Source organism: Elephas maximus, chromosome 26 (assembly GCF_024166365.1).
Source record: "Elephas maximus indicus isolate mEleMax1 chromosome 26, mEleMax1 primary haplotype, whole genome shotgun sequence".
Lineage (NCBI taxonomy): Eukaryota > Metazoa > Chordata > Mammalia > Proboscidea > Elephantidae > Elephas > Elephas maximus.
Window position 1 is genome coordinate 30,593,705 of NC_064844.1, and position 20,423 is coordinate 30,614,127.

Below are 20,423 nucleotides of genomic sequence, written 5' to 3' on the forward strand. Positions count from 1 at the left end.
AACTATCTCTGCATTCCTCTCTCACTGACTATGGGAGAAAAAGAGGGTTAACAGCAGGAGTTAGTTTCTAAAAATAGCTCCTTTTAGGGATTTAGGCAAGTATCTCTCTGCTTCCTACCTCCTTTATTTCCTTGAAGGAATAAATACCATCACCGTCAAGAAGATTCCAAGTGATAGGGACCCCATAGAACACAGTAGAACTGCCCCATAGGTCTTCTCAGGCTGTAATCTTTACAAAAGCAGACTGCCACATCTTCCTCCCATGGAGTGCCTTGTGGGTTCAAACCGCAGACCTTTTGCTTAGAAGCCTAGCACTTAACCACTGTGCCACCAGGGCTCCTAAAGGTAACAAATATGAACCCATAACTCATTGCAGAATACTGAAAATAGGTAGTCAGAAATTTAAGAGGAGAGTGAGGAAATTGAAAGGGTCAAGAGTAGAGAGTTTTCTAAAATGTAAAGTGTAAACAACCATCAGTGCTAAGTCTTATGCAGAGGTCAAGTATGCTGGAAAAAAATAAAGCCAATTGGATTTAATATTTTACAGGCCATTGTTAACCATGAAACTGCAGTTTCAAGTGAGTGGAAGGAATGAAGGACAGAATGCAAAGAAATGTAATACAATTCCTTAGTGAAGGGCTTAATGGTAGAAATGTTTCTATACAGAAAGAATGACACATTTTAAAAGATTTAAATATCAGGCCCTAGAATGTTTCAGAATGAAGAGCATCTAGATATAGGCATTGTTACCTTGTAGGTGAGAAGTGAAGATATTAATATGGAATCAGTAGGGAGGAGGAAGAAGACAGAGTGTCAGAGAGGCAAGAAATATGAATGTAATGCCAAAGCACACTAACTCTGAAAATACTTGCTGCTGGGGCCAGGGGTGGGAGGTGGGGAGAGGTGGGAAAGTGCTAATATAGGAACATAAACCAACCAAAGGAAAAGAAAATAGACAATTGGCAAAGAACCTTGCAGGTATTTGAATACCATTTTGTAATTTAACAAGTGAGATAATAGAAGCTCATAAATTAATAGATGAAAAAAGCAATCAGAGATGTTGGAGGGGACCCAGGATAAACAGTCACAGAATCCTAAGTGGTAGAGAGCATATCCCTTCACATTACTATTAGCCCAAATCCTAAGCTGCTATGACATTTTCAGAATTATTTTAGACAAAAGTAGCTCATTGCTGGTCATAAGCTGAAATAATGCTTTTTTAAATGGGTGCAACTGTACTTAAAGAAACAAAAAAATGTCATTTAAAAACAAAAATCCCAAAGGTTTTGTAGTTAAACTAGACTCTCCATTTTAAACTCCTATTCTGGAGTTTACTGTCAGTACAATTTTAGGCAATTATTTAACACCTCTAAATCTTAATTCCTTCATCTGCAAAATGAGACTAGCAGTGCCTACCTGATAGTGATAAAAAGAATAATGTAAGGCGAGGTGGGGCCAAGATGGCTGACTAGGTAGAAGCTACTGCAGCTCCCTCTTGCATATATGTGAATTGATCACATATATGACAATCTACAAACCCTGACCATCAAACACAGAACTAAGGAGTTGATCTGAGTGACAGGGGAGTGAAAAGCCATGCGCTGAAGCAGCTACTGCTTCTGGAACCAGCATCCTGAGCCATAGCCTTGACCCCTCGCTTTTCCCTAGTTCCAGAATGGTTGGGCTGATCACGGCTTACTGAGATGGAGCAAGCATGGGACACAGCCCTAATGCCTAAACCCCTGGAATAACCTCAGCAGAGACTCAGCCAGCATAAGCAGACTGCACTCTGACGTGGCTGACAGGAGAACAAGAAACCATGGGGAAGCAGTGACTGCTTTTGGAGCCTGGAATCAGCATCCCAGTCAGATAACCTTGGCGCTGGGCTTTGAATTAACTGCAGAGGAGCAGATCATGCCTTCCTGAGATGGTGCAAGCACACAATGCAGCCCTAACTCCCTGGAGTAACCTCAGCCAGAAACCCAGGCAGGGCACACAGGCTGCACACTGAGGTGGCTGACAGGAGAAGGAGAAACCACGGGGAAGCAGTGACTGATTTTGGAGCCTGCACTGCAGCATCCCAGCCAGAAAATCTTGGCGCTGGGCTTTGGACTAGGAGCGGAGGAGCTGATCACAGTTTCCTGAGACAGTGCAAGCAGGGGACACAGGTTTGACCCTTAGGGGCAATTTTGACCCAGCTAGTGCACAAAGGCTACATGCCCCTCTGGAATCTCAGTTAAAACAGTCTTCTCCCAACGAGATAAATAACGTTCTCTATATTGTCAAGCTACTCTCTCCTACCTATCTGATCCCTCCCCTCCCTGCCCCAGGTGGCTTCATTAACATTGGAATTTCCTGGGCCAGGGAGTGAAGTGCTCTGCAGGATTTTTTTTTTCTAATCCATTCTCCTGGCCTGAGAAAAGTAACAATTAACAATCCGGGGGGGGGGAATCCTCCCCTGACTTCCCTAAACTGGAATGATAATACAGAACAAGTTCCAGCCAAGCAAAAGAGATCCACAGTCTTTGGCTTTCATCCCTACAGGGAACCAGGGGGCTATAATAATGCAAACAAAATTCTGATAGAGATCTGACTGTGATTGTTTTAGCAAAGCAGTAAAAAGAAAAGTTTTGGCGGTCTGGTACCTCTCTACCTATTAAACAGAGCCCTCACTGATCCACAGCAGGGAACTGAGGGCTGAAGCTCCACACAGACCACCTAGCCACCTGCTAAAGGGGGTCTGAGGATAGTGATGCCTACCAGTCTTTAGAGGTACAAGCACTGGGTGCCTAAGGAACAACTGCAGAGCCCGCCCACCAAAGTGCTTTAGGAAAAAGAAATTCCTACCTCACGGGCACATGAGGGGAGGCTGTCAGCATCCTGCCCTCCTCAGAGTGTGACACACTGCAGCTACTAGAATTTGGTGCATACAACTATCACCACTACTCCTCTAAGTTAATAGGTGACAGCCTACACCACACACTAGGTGACCCACAATCAGGACACCTAAGCTGATTCAATTCAAGAATAGTGAATGGACTCATAGGCTCACATATCTGGTAACAGCTCAAAGCAGCTGGTAATAGGACATAAGTGATTCAAAGGCTACGACAACCAAGACAGCACAATCTAGTAGCCCATCTGGATATATTGAAAGAAAACAAAACAAGAAGATAAGACTCAGTGAGAAAATATAAAATAAATCATTGCAATATCTTATAAATGGCTTCGAGACAGCAGTCGATATCAAATCACATAAACAAGCAGACCATAATTACGTCTACAAATCCCCAAATTAAAGAATCAAAATCTTTCTCAAATGAAGACACAATCCTGGAATAGCCAGATGTAGAATATAAAAAACTAGTATACAGAATGCTTCAAGATATCAGGGATCACCTCAGAAATGAAATAAGGCAATTTACAGAAAAAGCCAAGGAACACACTGATAAAACACTTGAAGAAATCAAAAAGATCATTCGAGAACATAGTGAAAAAATTAATAAGCTGCAAAAGTCCATAGAGAGACAGCATTCAGAAATCCAAAAGATTAAGAACAAAATTACAGAATTAGACAACTCAGTAGACTAAGTCAGGGGAGCAGAATTGAGGAATTCGAATGCAGAGTGAGGGAGTTAGAGGATAAGGCAACTGACACCAATATAGTTGAAGAAAAATCAGATAAAAGAATTTAAAACATGAAGAAACACTAAAAATCATGTTGGACTCTGTCAAGAAGAATAACTTGCCTGTGATTGGAGTTCCAGAACAGGGAGGGATAATAGAAAATACAGAGAGAATAGCTGGAGATCTGTTGGCAGAAAACTTCACTGGCATCGTGAAAGATGAAAGAATATCCAAGATGCTCATCAAACACCATACAAGATAGATCCCAAAAGAAAATCACCAAAGCATATTATCATCAAACTTGCCAAAACCGAAGTTAAAGAGAAAAATTTAAAAACAGCCAGGGATAAACGAAAAGTCACCTACAAAGGAGAATCAATAAGCTCAGACTAGTCTGCAGAAACCATGAAGGCAAGAAGGCAATGGGATGACATATATAGAGCACAGAAGGAGAAAAGCTGCCAGCTAAGAACCATATATCCAGCAAAACTCTCTCTCAAATATGAAGGTGAAATTAAGACATTTACAGATAAACATAAGCTTAAAGAATTTGCAAAAACCAAACCAAAGCTATAAGAATTACTAAATTCTTTGATCAGAAGATCAATAATATCAGATAGCAACACGAGGTCACAGAACAAAACATCCCAATATCAACTCAGATAGGAAAATCACAAAAACAAAATGAGATTAATTTAAAAAAGAAAAAAATTGCTCAAAACAGGGAATCATTAAAGTCCTTATGTAAAAGATTACTATAATCAAAAAGAGGGACTAAATACAGGAGACATAGATCCCCCACATGGAGAGGAAAACAAGGCAATATAGGATGATACAAGTTAGGTTTTTACTTAGAAAAATAGGGGTAAATATTAAGGTAACCACAAAAAAGGTCTAACAATTCCATACACCAAAATAAAAAGCAAGATAAAAATAATTATTCAGCAAAAATAAATTCAACTACTATGAAAATGAGGAACACACAATTCACAAAGAAAAACATCGCAGCACAAAAAAGTGGAAAAATGAAATTTTCAAAAACACACAAATGGCATCAAAATGACAGCACTAAACTCATACTTATCTGTAATTACTCTGAATGTAAATGGACTAAATGCACCAATAAAGAGACAGAGAGTCTCAGACTGGATAAAAAAATATGATCCGTCTATATGCTAACTACAAGAGACACACCTTAGACTTGCAGACACAAATAAACTAAAACTCAAAGGATGGAAAAAAATATATCAAGCAAACAACAATCAAAAAAGAGCAGCAGTGGCAATATTAATTTCTGACAAAATAGATGTTAAAGTTAAATCCACCACAAAGGATGAAGAAGGAGACTACATAATGATTAAAGGGACAATTTACCAGGGAGATATAACCATATTAAATATTTATGCACCCAATGACAGGGCTGCAAGATACATAAAACAAACTTTAACAGAACTGAAAAGTGAGATAGACACCTCCACAATTATACTAGGAGACTTCAACACACCATTTTGGGACAAGGATAGGACTTCCAGTAAGAAGCTCAATAGAGACACAGAAGATCTAATAGCTACAATCAACCAACTTGACCTCATAGACTTATACAGAACACTCCACCCAACAGCTGCAAAGTATACTTTTTTTTTCCTAGTGCATATGGAACATTCTCTAGAATAAATCACATATTAGGTCACAAAACAAACTTTTGCAGAATCCAAAGCATGAAAATATTACAAAGCATCTTCTCAGACCAGAAGGACATAAAGCAGAAATCAATAACAGAAAAATCAGGGAAAAAGAAATCAAATACTTGGAAACTGAACAATGCCTTGCTCAAAAAAGACTGGGTTATAGAAGATTTTAAGGAGGGAATAAAGAAATTCATAGAATCCAATGAGACTGAAAACACTTCCTATCAAAACCTCTGGGACACAGTGAAAGAGGAGCTCAGAGGCCAATTTATATCGATAAATGCACACATATGTAAAGAAGAAAGAGCCAAAATCAGAGAAATGTCCCTACAACTTGAACAAATAGAAAGTGAGCAAAAAAAGAATCCATCAGGCACCAGAAGAAAAAAAATAATAAAAATTAGAGCAGAATTAAATGAATTAGAGAACAGGAAGACAATTGAAAGAATTAACAATGACAAGATTCTTTGAAAAAATTAACAAAACTGATAAACCACTGGCCAGACTGACTAAAGAAATACAGGAAAGGAAACAAGTAACCTGAATAAGAAATGAGATGGGCCATATCACAACAGACCCAACTGAAATTAAAAGAATCATATCAGATTACTATGAAAAATTGTACTCTAACAAATTTGAAAACCCAGAAGAAATGGACGAATTCCTAGAAATGCACTACCTACCTGAACTAACACGATCAGAAGTAAAACTGATAAATAGACCTATAACAAAAAAAGAGATTGAAAAGGCAATCCAAAAACTCCTAACAAAAAAAAAAGCCTTGGCCTGGACCGCTTCACTGCAGAGTTCTACCAAACTTTCAGAGAAAAGTTAACACCACTACTACTAAAGGTATTTCAAAGCATAGAAAAGGATGGAATACTACCTAACTCATTCTATGAAGCCAGCATATCCCTGATACCAAAACCAGGTAAAGACTCCAAAAAGAAAAAAAAAGAAAATTATAGACCTATATCCCTTATGAACATAGATGCAAAAATCTTCAACAAAATTCTAGCCAAAACAATTCAACAACATATCAAAAAAAAAACAATCCACCATGATCAAGTGGAATTTATACCAGGTAAGGGTTTTTTTTTTTTTTAAGGTTGGTTCAATATTAGAAAAACAGTTAATGTAATTCACCATATAAATAAAATGAAAGACAAAAACCACATGATCTTATCAATTGATGCAGAAAAGGCATTTGACAAAGTCCAACACCAATTCATGATAAAAACTCTCAGCAAAAAAGGAATAGAAGGAAAATTCCTCAAAATAATAAAGGGCATTTATACCAAGCCAATAGCCAACATCATCCTAAATGGAGAGAGCCTGAAAGTATTTCCCTTGAGAACAGGAACCAGACAAGAATGCCCTTTATCACCACTCTTATTCAACATTGTGCTGGAAGTCCTAGCCAGAGCAATTAGGGTAGACAAAGAAATAAAGGGCATCCGGATTAGCAAGGAAGAAGTAAAATTATCTCTATTTGCAGATGACATTATCTTAAACACAGAAAACCCTAAGGAATCCTCCAGAAAACTACTGAAACTAATAGAAGAGTTCAGCAGAGTACAGGGATAGAAGATAAACATATAAAAATCACTCAGATTCCTCTACATCAACAAAAAGAACATCGAAGAGAAAACCACCAAATCAACACCATTTACAGTAGCCCCCAAGAAGATAAAATACTTAGGAATAAATCTTACCAAAGATATAAAAGACTTATACAAAGAAAACTACAAGGTACTACTGCAAGAAGCTAAAAGGGACCTACATAAGTGGAAAAACATACCTTGCTAATGGATAGAAAGACTTAACATTGTAAAAATATCTATTCCACCAAAAGTCATCTATATATACAATGCGCTTCCGATCCAAATTCCAATGACATTTTTTAATGTGATGGAGAAACAAGTCACCAACTTCACATGGAAGGGAAAGAGGCCCCGGATAAGTAAAGCATTACTGAAAAAGAACAAAGTGGGAGGCCTCACTCTACCTGGTTTTAGAACATATTATACAGTCACAGTAGTCAAAACAGCCTGGTACTGGTACAACAACAGACACATAGACCAATGGAACAGAATTGAGAACCCAGATATAAATCCATCCACATACGAGCAGCTGATATTTGACAAAGGCCCAGTGTCAGTTAATTGGGGAAAAGATAATCTTTTTAACAAATGGTGCTGGCATAACTGGATATCCATCTGAGAAAAAAATGAAACAGGACCCATACCTCACACCATGCACAAAAACAACTCCAAATGGATCAAAGATATAAACATAAAATCTAAAATGATAAAGATCATGGAAGGAAAAATAGGGATAACATTAGGAGCGCTAATACAAGGCATAAACAGAATACAAAACATTACTAAAAATGGCAAAGAGAAACCAGATAACTGGGAGCTCCTAAAAATCAAACACCTATGCTCATCTAAAGACTTCACCAAAGTGTAAAAAGTCCACCTACAGACTGAGAAAAAATTTCCAACTATGACATCTCCTACCAGCGCCTGATCTCTAAAATCTACACGATACTGAAAAAACTCAACTACAAAAAGACAAACAACCCAATTAAAAATTGGGCAAAGGATATGAACAGACACTTCACTAAAGAAGACATTCAGGCAGCTAACACATACATGAGAAAATGCTCTCAATCATTAGCCATTAGAGAAATGCAAATTAAAAGCACAAAGAGATTCCATCTCACTCCAACAAGGCTGGCATTAATCCAAAAAACACAAAACGATAAATGTTGGAGAGGATGTGGAGAGATTGGGAATGTAAAATGTTACAACCACTTTTGAAATTGATTTGGTGTTTCCTTAAAAACCTAGAAATAGAACTACCAAACACCCAGCAATCCCACTCCTCAGAATATATCCTAGAGAAATAAGAGCCCTCACGAACAGATATATGCACAGCGATGTTTATTGCAGCACTGTTTACAATAACAAAAAGCTGGAAGCAACCAAGGTGTCCATCAACAGATGAATGGATAAATATATTATGGTACAGTCACACAATGGAATACTACACATAGATAAAAAACAGTGATGAATCTGTGAAACATTTCATAACATGGAGGAACCTAGAGGGCATTATGCTGAGTGAAATTAGTTGCAAAAGGACAAATATTGTATAAGACCACTATTATAAGATCTTGAGAAATATTTTAAACTGAGAGGAACACATTCTTTTGTGGTTACGAGAGGGGGGAGGGTGGGAGAGTGGGAGAGGGTTATTTACTGATTAGATAGTAGACAAGAACTACTTTAGGTGAAGGGAAGGACACCACTCAATATTCCTGAATAAACTGAATGCTTCGAGGCCAGCAAAGCAGGGGCAGGGGTTTGGGGACTATGGCTCTAGGGGACATCTAAGTCAATTGGCATAATAAAATCTATTAAGAAGACATTTGTCATCCCACTTTGAAGTGTGGAGTCTGGTGTCTTAAACGCTTGCAAGCAGCCATCTAAGATGCATCAATGAGTCTCAACCCACCTGGATCAAAGGAGAATGAAGAACACCAAGCTCACAAGGTAATTATGAGCCCAAGAGACAGAAAGGGCCACATGAACTAGAGACTACATCATCCTGAGACCAGAAGAACTAGATGGTGCCTGGCCACAACGGTGACTGCCCTGACAGGGAACACAACAGAGAATCCCTGAGGGAGCAGGAGAACAGTGGGATGCAGACCCCAAATTTTCATAAAAAGACCAGACTTAATGGTCTGACTGAGAATAGAAGGACTCCGGCGGTCATGGTCCCCAAACCTTCTGTTGGCCCAGGACAGGAACCATTTCCGAAGCTAATTCGTCTGACATGGATTGGACTGGACAGTGTTGGAGAGAGATGCTGATGAGGAGTGAGCTACTTGCATCAGGTGGACACTTGAGACTATGTTGCCATCTCCTGTCTAGAGGGGAGATGGGAGGGTAGAGAGGGTTAGAAACTGGCAAAATGGTCATGAAAGGAGAGACTAGAAGGAGAGAGCTGGCTAACTCATCAGGGGGAGAGTAAATGGGAGTATATAGTAAGGTGTATATGAGTTTAAATGTGAGAGAATGACTTGATTTGTAAACTTTCACTTAAAGCACAATAAAAAATGTTAAAAAAAACAATGTAAGTGAAGTTCTTAGTATGACACTTGGCTCAGAGCTGATGGTAGAAATGAGGCAATGCATCTATATTCGAATAAAATGTACTGATCCTGTCCATTTGATTAATTGCTTAGATGTATATATGTACATCTCAACAAGCATGTGAGAAGGGTAGGGCAGCAGTTATAATCTCACTTTATACAGGAGGAAATTGCAGAAACAAGAAGATTAAGCGATTTGCACAGGGTCTAGTAATTATAGAACCGGAACTCAAAACCATGACTTGTGATCTCCTTGGGGCCTTCAAAATCTTAAAATTCATGGATATACTTGTGAGGATGCACCTCTTTATGAGCTCTGGGGCCTCGTCTCAGTAATTATAGTAAACCCTCTTTAAGTTTCAAATAGGCAGTCAGAGTGACTTCCAAGAACCTCTGCTTGGAAATTATTCATGCTTGAACCATAGATATAAATATATATGCATGTATGTATGTATGTATATATATACATACATATATATACACACACATATTTATTTATTTATTTATTTATTTATTTATTTATTTATTTATTTATTTGTTTATTTATACACTCATATATATTACCAAACATTAAGGATCATTTTGTCCGCCTTCTGGTTTTGCATATGATAAAAAAAATAAATCAAGAAGTGGGCAAAGGATATGAACACACACTTCACTAAAGAAGATATTCAGGCAGCTAACAGATACATGAGAAAATGCTCTCGATCATTAGCCATTAGAGAAATGCAAATTAAAACTACGATGAGATTCCATCTCACTCCAACAAGGCTGGCATTCATCCAAAAAACACAAAATAATAAATGTTGGAGAGGCTGCGGAGAGATTGGAACTCTTATACACTGCTGGTGGGAATGTAAAATGGTACAACCACTTTGGAAATCTATCTGGCGTTATCTTAAACAGTTAGAAATAGAACTACCATACAACCCAGAAATCCCACTCCTCGGAATATACCCTAGAGAAACAAGAGCCTTCACACAAACAGATATATGCACACCCATGTTTATTGCAGCTCTGTTTACAATAGCAAAAAGCTGGAAGCAACCAAGGTGTCCATCAACGGATGAATGGTTAAATAAATTGTGGTATATTCACACAATGGAATACTACGCATCAATAAAGAACAGTGACGAATCTGTGAAACATTTCATAACATGGAGGAACCTGGAAGGCATTATGCTGAGCGAAATCAGTCAGAGGCAAAAGGACAAATATTGTATAAGACCACTATTATAAGATCTTGAGAAATAGTATAAACTGAGAAGAACACATACTTCTGTGGTTATGAGGTGGGGAGGGAGGGAGGGAGGGAGAGGGTTTCTTACTGATTAATTAGTAGATAAGAACTGCTTTAGGTGAAGGGAAGGACTACACTCAATACATGGAAGGTCAGCTCAATTGGACTGGACCAAAAGCAAAGAAGTTTCCAGGATAAAATGAATGCTTCAAAGGTCAGCGGAGCAAGGGCGGGGGTTTGGGGACCATGGTTTAAGGGGACTTCTAAGTCAATTGGCAAAATAATTCTATTATGAAAACATTCTGCATCCCACTTTGAAATGTGGCATCTGGGGTCTTAAATGCTAACAAGCAGCCATCTAAGATGCATCAATTGGTCTCAACCCACCTGGAGCAAAGGAGAATGAAGAACACCAAGGTCACACGCCAACTAAGAGCCCAAGAGACAGAAAGGGCCACATGAACCAGAGACCTACATCATCCTGAGACCAGAAAAACTAGTTGGTGCCTGGCCACAATCGATGACTGCCCTGACAGGGAGCACAACAGAGAACCCCTGAGGGAGCAGGAGATCAGTGGGATGCAGACCCCAAATTCTCATAAAAAGACCATACTTAATGGTCTGACTGAGACTAGAGGAATCCCGGCGGTCATGGTCCCCAAACCTTCTGTTGGCCCAGGACAGGAACCATTCCCGAAGACAACTCATCAGACATGAAAGGGACTGGACAGTGGGTAGGAGAGAGATGCTGATGAAGAGTGAGCTAATTATATCAGGCGTACACTTGAGACTGTGTTGGCATCTCCTGTCTGGAGGGGGGATGGGAGGATAGAGAGAGTTGGAAGCTGGCAACAATGTCACGAAAGGAGAGACTGGAAGGGCTGACTCATTAAGGGGAGAGCAAGTGGGTGTACGGAGTAAGATGTATATAAACTTATATGTGACAGTCTGACTTGATTTGTAAACGTTCACTTGAAGCTCAATAAAAGTTAATAAAAAAAAAAGAGGAAAAAATTTTAAAATCTTGATGTAAACATTAAAGATTATTGCTCCTAAAAAAAATAATAATAAAACTTACCCAATTTGCTGCAGAAAAGTTCCTGAAACCAAATCTCCTAAACAGTGATCTTAGCACTATACAACTCTTTGCCGTTTGTCAAATATAATGTAAAAAATACATCTTGCTGAAATAACTTGCTATGCAAATAACTGGTAAGAGGTTGAGAAATAGAGTTTAATGGAAAAATGCTCTGTGTGGTTACAATTTCACGTATAATGTTTGTCATTTTTCAAAGTGGCTTGTTGTTGGTTTTCTGACTTTGATTTCTGTTAAGATATTTATTCCTGATCTATAAACATTATTCTTCTGACACATGCCATTGTTGACACATGTCACTTACTTTATAATTTCACATTTTTAACAAAATAAGGCAAACACATGGTGATGCTAAGTAAAAATACATGAAATACTTTCTCATAACACATCAGAGTTTATCATTTCTTAAGTATCATCACATTGAATCCCCAGAACATTTATATAAAGCAAGTATTATTATTTTCTACAGTTTAAAATAATAAAAATATATTTGCAACATCTAAAGAATATATAATATATAATGAATAAACATAAAAAGTAATTGCCATGGCAAGATTTTAATGCTTTGAGTGTTATTCCAACATTAAAATATGATTTATGTTTTCAAATATAAGAATTACAAGGATATGTATTCTTCAGCCTGTGATTTATATCTATAGGAAGTTTTGCGAAGATATGCCAATTATGTGCATAGAATATGGACATTTTATATGAGGGCTGCATAAACATGGACATAAGGAGGATAAAGAGAATAAAGGGAAAGAAAATTTCTCTCTAAGGCTGAAACAGAATACAGGAAAGAAATGAAGTCACTCAAAAGAAACATACTTTAGGTGAGTAGGACTTTGTTCTAATTTGATTGACAGGATTCACATATTTAAAAAAATAATGTGTCATCCACAAGACTAGTTGGCTTATTTCGAAATCAAAAAGGAAAATTTATTGACGTAATCACAGGCTGCACACAACCAGGCACTATTTAGAAAAAAAAAAAGGAAAGCCCTGGTTGGAGACTACGATCTGCCCTGTGCGCAGAAAAGGGATATACTTATTGTAGACATAATGTATACGTTGCTATCTTATCTGTGACCATTAAACATTCATATTATATAACTAGCTCCTAAGGTTCTAAATCCTGGGTCTGTAAGCAACCTTCTCCTAGATTCATTTTTCTTGTTGAATGCTTACACAAGGAGATTCTTGCACTTTACTGTACAATATTGTAGTCACTAGATATATATGACTATGAACTGCTTGAAAGGTGATTAGTTCAAATAAAGAGGTGTTATAAGTATAAAATAACACACAGGATTTCAAAGACATCTTACAAAAAAAAAGAAAAAATCTCATCAATAACTTATATTGAAAACATGTTGAAATGACAATATTTTGTATTTGTTGGGTTAAATAAAAGATACTATTAAAATTAATTTGACTTTTTTACCTTTTTTTAATGCAGTTTCCAGAAAAATTTAAATTATATATGGTGCTCCCATTTGTAGATTGCATATTTCTTTTAGACATCCATATGGATAGGGAACACTAATGCCTATTCCCCATCCCATCTGCATTTTTCATTTTATATAATTAAGTGACATTCTTTTCTTTTTTCTGGTAGCTTGATAATGAATTTTATTTACAATTTCAAAATTACATGTTGGAATAAATGTGTTTAAATATACAGAATTGCTATGAGTCAGAATCGACTCAACGGCAACAGGTTATACACACACACATCCACTTTTTAATATCATACAGGATATAGGGGCGCTATGAGTCGGAATCGACTCGACGGCGCTGGGTTTGTTTTTTTTGTTTGTGAAGATATTCTTTAAAAATCAGGGAAATATGAAGTTAAACAGCAATTATGCATAAAATTGAATACATAAAGAGTAAAATTTAACTTCTCATTAACACCATTACCAAAGAAAATGTCGTTTGTTATTTTTGTGCATAATCTTTTGTAAGGGTAAAAACAGACACATACGCACGAATAATCAAATAACAGTCTATCATTTTATATATCAAGAACATGTTTTGGGTATACATTGTAAGATCATTAAGTATATATTATAAATAAACTACTCATATAGTTATACTACATATATTCGTACTACCAAGAAACCCTGGTGGCGTAGTGGTTAAGTGCTACGGCTGCTAACCAAACGGCCGGCAGTTCGAATCCGCCAGGTGCTCCTTAGAAACTCTTTGGGCAGTTCTACTCTGTTCTATAGGGTCACTATGAGTCGGAATCGACTCGACGGCGCTGGGGGGGTTATTCATACTACCTTCTGTATTTAGTATAACAATGATATGACACACTGCATTTTGCTGTAACACAGACACTATAAGTTTGTGTCTTTAAAGAACGGAAATTTATTTTCTCACAATTCTGGAGGTTAAAAGTTCAAATTGGCCTTGTAGATTTTAATCTTTATCAGCAGCCTCGGTTGTTCTATCAGGCTTCTCCCCTTGCTTCTGGTTTCTTCCTCTCCATCTGTGAACTAGTATATTTCCAGGAGAAATTTGTATCCAGTTTTTATTTATTTAAAGTGTTTTAAGTGAAAGTTTACAATTCAAGTTAGTCTATCAAACAAAAACTTATACACACCTTACTATGTAACCCTAGCTGCTCTTGCTGTAATGTGGCAGCACACTCTTCCTCTCCACCCAATATTCCGCATGTCCATTCAACCAGCTCCTGTGCCCCTCTGCCTTCTCAACTTGCCTCCAGGCAGGAGCTGCCCACAGAGTCTCACGCATCTACTTGAGCCAAGAAGCTCACTCCTCACCAGTATCATTTTCTATTTTATAGTCCAGTCCAATCCCTGTCTGAAGAGTTGGTTTCTGAAATGGTTCCAGTCTTGGGCCATGTGCGGGGACCATGACCTCTGGGGTCCCTCTAGTCTCAGTCAGACAATTAAGTCTGGTCTTTTTGTGAGAATTTGAAGTCTGCATCCCACTGTTGTCCTGCCTGGTCAGGGGTTCTCTGTTGTGTTCCCTGTCAGGGTAGTCCTCAGTGGTAGCCAGGTACCATCTAGTTCTTCCACTCTCAGGCTGATGAAGTCTCCGGTTTATGTGGCCCTTTCTGTCTCTTGGGCTCACATTTACATTGTGTCTTTGGTATTCTTTATTCTCCTTTGCTCCAGGTAGGTTGAGAGCAATTGATGCATCTTAGGTGGCCACTTGTTAGCTTTTAAGACCCCAGATGCCACTCACAGAAGTGGGATGCAGAATGTTTTTTTAATACAATTTGTTTTGCAATTGACCTGGATGTCCCCTGAAACCCTCGTCCCCAGACCCTCAGCCCTGCTACTCTGGCCTTTGAAGCACTTGGCTGCATTCAGGAAACTTCTTACCTTTTAGTTTAACCCAGTTGTGCTGACCTCCCCTGTATTGTGTGTTGTCTTTCCCTTCACCTAAAATAGTTCTTGTCTACTATTTAATTAGTGAATACCCCTCTCAATCCCTCCTCAACCATCAAAGAATATTTTCTTCCCTGTTTAAACTTCTTGAGTTTTTATAATAGTGGTCTTATACACTATTTGTCCATTTGCAACTGAATAATGTCACTTAGTATAATACCTTCCAGATTCCTCCATGTTATGAGACATTTCATGGATTCGTCATTGTTCTTAAACGTTGCGTAGTATTCCATTATGTGAATATACCATAATTTATTTATCCATTCATCCACGGATGGGCTCCTTGGTTGCTTCCATCTTTTTGCTATTGTAAACAGTGCTGCAATGAACATGGGTGTGCATATATCTGTTCATGTGAGGGCTCTTATTTCTCTAGGATATATTCCAAGGAGTGAGATTGCTGAATCCTATGGTATTTGTATTTCTAGCTTTTTAAGGAAGCACCAAATCAATTTCCAAAGTGGCTGCAACATTTTACATTCCCACCAGCAGTGTATAAGTGTTCCAGTCATTCCACAATCTCCCCAACATTTATTATTTTGTGTTTTTTGGGTTAATGTCAGCCTTGTTAGGGTGAGATAATATCTCATTGTAGTTCTCTAATGGCTAATGATCTGAGTATTTCCTCTTGTATCTTTTAGCCTCCTGAATGTCTTCTTTGGTGAAGTGCCTGTTCATATCCGTTACCCATTTTTAAGTTGGGTTACCTGTCTTTTTGTTGTTGAGTTTTTGTGGTATCAGGTAGATTTTAGAGATAAAACGCTGATTGGGTTTGTCATAGCCAAAAACTTCTTCCCAGTCTGTAGGTAGTCTTTTTACTCTTTTGGTGAAGTCTTTGGATGAGTATAAGTGTTTGATTTTTAGAAGCTCCCAGTTATCTAGGCTCTCTTCTGGTGTTTGTGCATTGTTGGTTATATTTTTTATTCTGTTTATGCCATGTATTAGGGTTCCTAGCATGGTCCTTTTTTTTTTTTCATAATCTTTACCATTTTAGATTTTATATTTAGTTCTTTGATCCATTTGGAGTTAGTTTTCGTGCATGGGATGAGGTATAGGTCTTGTTTCATTTTTTGGCAGGTGGATATCCAGTTGTGCCAGCACCATTTGTTAAAGAGACTGTCTTTTCCCCATTTAACTGACTTTGGGCCTTAGTCAAATATCAGCTGCTCGAATGTGGATGGATTTATGTCCAGATTCTCAATTCTGTTCCATTGCTCTATGTATCTGATGTTGTCCTGTACCAGGCTGTTTTGACTACTGTGGCAGTATAATAGGTTCTAAAATCAGGTAATGTGAGGCCTCCCACTTTGTTCTTCTTTTTCAGTAATGCTTTACTTATTCAGGGCCTCTTCCCCTTCCATATGAAGTTGGTGAATTTTTTCTCCATCTTACTAAAAAACAAAAAAATTGTCCATTACCTCTATGTTTTCAAATTTGTTAGAGTATAATTTTCATAGTAATCCAATATGATTCTTTTAATTTCAGTTGGGTCTGTTGTGATATTACCTATCTCATTTCTTATTTAAGTTATTTGCTTCCTCTCCTGTTTTTCTTTCTTCAGTTTGGCCAATGGTTTATTGATTTTGTTGATCTTTTCAAAGAACCAGCTTTTGGTCTTGCTAGCTCTTTCAATTGTTTTTCTCTTCTCTATTCCATTTAATTCTGCTCTAACTTTTATTATTTGCTTTCTTCTGCTGCCCGAGGGTTTCTTGTGTTGCTCTTTTTCTATTTGTTCAAGTTGTAGGGGTAATTCTTTGCTTTTGGCCATTTCTTCTTTTTGAATGTATATTGAACACTGCTTTTGCTTTGTCCCAAAGGTTCTGATAGGAAGTGTTTTCATTTTTATTGGATTCTATGAATTTCTTTATTTCATCCTTAATTTTGGAAACCCTGGTGGCATAGTGGTCAAGTGCTACGGCTGCAAACCAAAAGGTCAGCAGTTCAAATCCGCCAGGTGCTCCTTGGAAACTCTACGGAGCAGTTCTACTCTGTCCTATAGGGCTGCTATTAGTCGGAATTGACTCAACAGCAGTGGGTTTTTTTGTTTTTTTTTTTGGTATCCTTAATTTCTTCTATAACTCAGCAGTTTCAGAGCAAGATGTTCAGTTTTCATGTGTTTGATTTCTTTTCCTTGCTTTTTCTGTTATTGATTTCTACTTTTTTGTCTTTATGGTCAGATACAATGCTTTGTAATATTTTGGTGTTTATAATTCTGTTAAGGCTTGCTTTATCACCTAATACATGTTCTATTCTTGAGAATGTTCCATGTGTGTTAGAAAAGAAAGTATACTTGGCTGCTTTTGGGTGGAGTGTTTTGTATATGTCTATGAGGTCTTTTTTTTTTTTTTTAATGAGGTCTAGTTGGTTGATTGTGGCATTTAGATCTTCCGTGTGTTCATTGAGCTTCTTTCTGTATGTTCTGCCCTTCACTGAAAGCAGTGTGTTGAAGTCTCCTACTATTATTTTGAAGCTATTTCTGTTTTCAGAATTGTTAGAATTTGTTTTATGTATCTTGGAACCCTGTCTTTGGGTGTGTAAATATTTATTATGTTTATGTCCTCCTTGTATATTGACCCTTTAATCATTGTATTGTGTCCTTCTTTATCCTTTGTGGTGGATTTTACTCTAAAGTCTATTTTGTCAGAAATTAATATTGCCACTCCTGCTCTTTTTTGATTCTTGTTTCCTTGATATATTTTTTCCATCCTTTGACTTTTAGCTTATTTGTGTCTTTAGGTCTAAGGTGTGTCTCTTCTAGGCTACATATGGACAGATCTTGTTTTCTAATCCATTCTAGCACTCAGTCTCTTTATTGGTCCATTTAGTCTATTTACATTCAGCTTAATTATGGATAGATATAAATTTACTGCTGTCATTTTGATGTCTTTTTTGTGTGTGTTGTTGACAGTTGCTTTTTTCCACTTAATGTTTGTGCTGAGTAGTTTTTCTTTATGTATTGTCTTTTCCTCTTTTTCATTGCTGTTGCTTTTGTTTATGCTGAGTCTTTATATTTTTCCTGTTTTTTTTATTTTGATGTATACGATTGTTAGTGTCCTTTGTGGCTACCTTACTATTTATCTCTATTTTTCTAAGTATAAACCAAACTTTTATCTCTTTATGTTGCCCTGACTTCCTCTCCATATGAAAGATCTGTGACACACTTTTTAGTCTCTCTTTATTGATGTAATGTTGTCATCTTTTACATAATGACATTTCTGTTTCCCTGTTTTGAGTGTTTTTTATCTTGATTTATTTTTGTGATTTCCCTATCTGGGTTAATATCTGGTTGCTCTGTCCCATGTTCTAGTGTTGGGTTGTTATCTGATGCTACTGATTTTCTAACCAGAGGACTCCCTTTAGTTTTTCTTGAGGTTTTGATTTGGCTTTTGCAAATTCCCTAAAACTCTGTTTATGTGGAAATGTCCTAATTTCATCTTCGTATTTGAGAGACAGTTTTGCTAGATACATAATTTTTGACTGGCAATTTTTTTTCCTTCAGTGCTTTATATATGCCAATCTATTGCCTTCTTGCCTACATGGTTCCTGTTGAGTAGCCTGGGCTTATTCTTATTGATCCTTCTTTGTAGATTACTTTTCATTTATTCCTAACCAAAACAACCAAACCCAGTTCCGTTGAGTCAATTCTGACTCATAGCAACCCTATAGGACAGAGTAAAACTGCCCCATAGAGTTTCCAAGGAGCACCTGGTGGATTCGAACTGCTGACCCTTTGGTTTGCAGCCATAGCACTTAACCACTATGTCACCAGCGTTTCCCATTTATCCCTAGTCGCTCTTAAAATTCTCTCTTTATCTTTGGTTTTGGCAAGTTTGGTTTTAATATGTCTCTGTGTGTCTTTCTTTTGGGATCTTCCTTATGTGGGATTCGATAAGCTTCTTGGATAGATACCTTCTCATCTTTTATGATATCAGGGAAGTTTTCTGCCAACAAATCTTCAACAATTCTCTCTGTATTTTCTGTTCTTCCTCCCTGTTTTGGTAGTCTTTTCACTCATATGTTATTTCTCTTGATAAAGTCTCACATGATTCTTAGGGTTTCTTCTTTTTTTAAAATTCTCTTAGCTGATTTTTCTTTAAAACTATTGGTGCCAATTGTTTTATCTTCAATCTCACTAATTCTGACCTCCATTGCCTTATTCTGCTCCTCTGACTTTTCACTGAGTTGTCTAATTCTGAAATTTTATTGCTAATCTTCTGAATTTCTTTTTGCTTTCTTGCTATGGATTCATACAGCCTGTTAAATTTGTCATAATGTTCTTGAATAACCTTCTTAATTTCCTATGCTGCTTTATCTGTGTGTTCCTTGGCTCATTCTTCATTTTGCCTGATCTCCTTCCTGACCTCTTGAAGAATTCTGTATATTAATTTTTTGTATTTTACCTCTGATAATTCCAGGAATATAACTTCTTCCAGAAAATTCCATGATTTTTTGTTTTGAAGCTTGTTGAAGTGATCATGGTCTGCTTCTTTATGTGATTTGATCTTGACTGTTGTCTCTGAGCCATCTATAAGTTATTGGATTAAATTATTTTATGTTTGCTTATTGTGTCCTAGCTTCTTGCTTTGTTTTGTTTTGAAATGCCCAAATAGGTTGCTTGAGTGAGCTAGTTTGACTATTGGTGCCTTTGAAACTCTAACATCCTGTCACCAGATGGCTAGAGCTGCTGCAGGTACATAAGCCCAGGAGTCAATTCAATTTTCTTGTATAGATTCAGCTCAGGTGTCCAGGTAGTTGGTCAGCAAGTGTGTGGTGCTGGTTCTCACCTACAGTCTTAGAGGAGCAGCAGTGATTGGTGTAGGCCCAGGTATCTGGTTGCAGCAGACGGTCACACTCTGAGCAAGGCAGGTGGCTGGAAACCATCCCCTGAGTGTCTGTGAGGAAAACGAGTCTCTGTTCCCTAGATTACACAGGTGGGTGTGCTCTGCAGCCAGACCATGGGCACCCAATGCATTTGGCTGTAAGGACTGGGAGGCACCACTTATCCTTGGATCCCTGTCATGGGTGGCTAGGTGGCATGGGTGAAGCCACCTGTCCTCATGCCCCTGATGTGGGTAGGTGAGGACCCTGTTTAATGGGCAGACTGGTGTCAAATGTCAAAACTCACCTCTCCTCCACACAGTTGAAACAGTTGAAGTCAGATCTTAGGTGCTGTGCCTGCAAG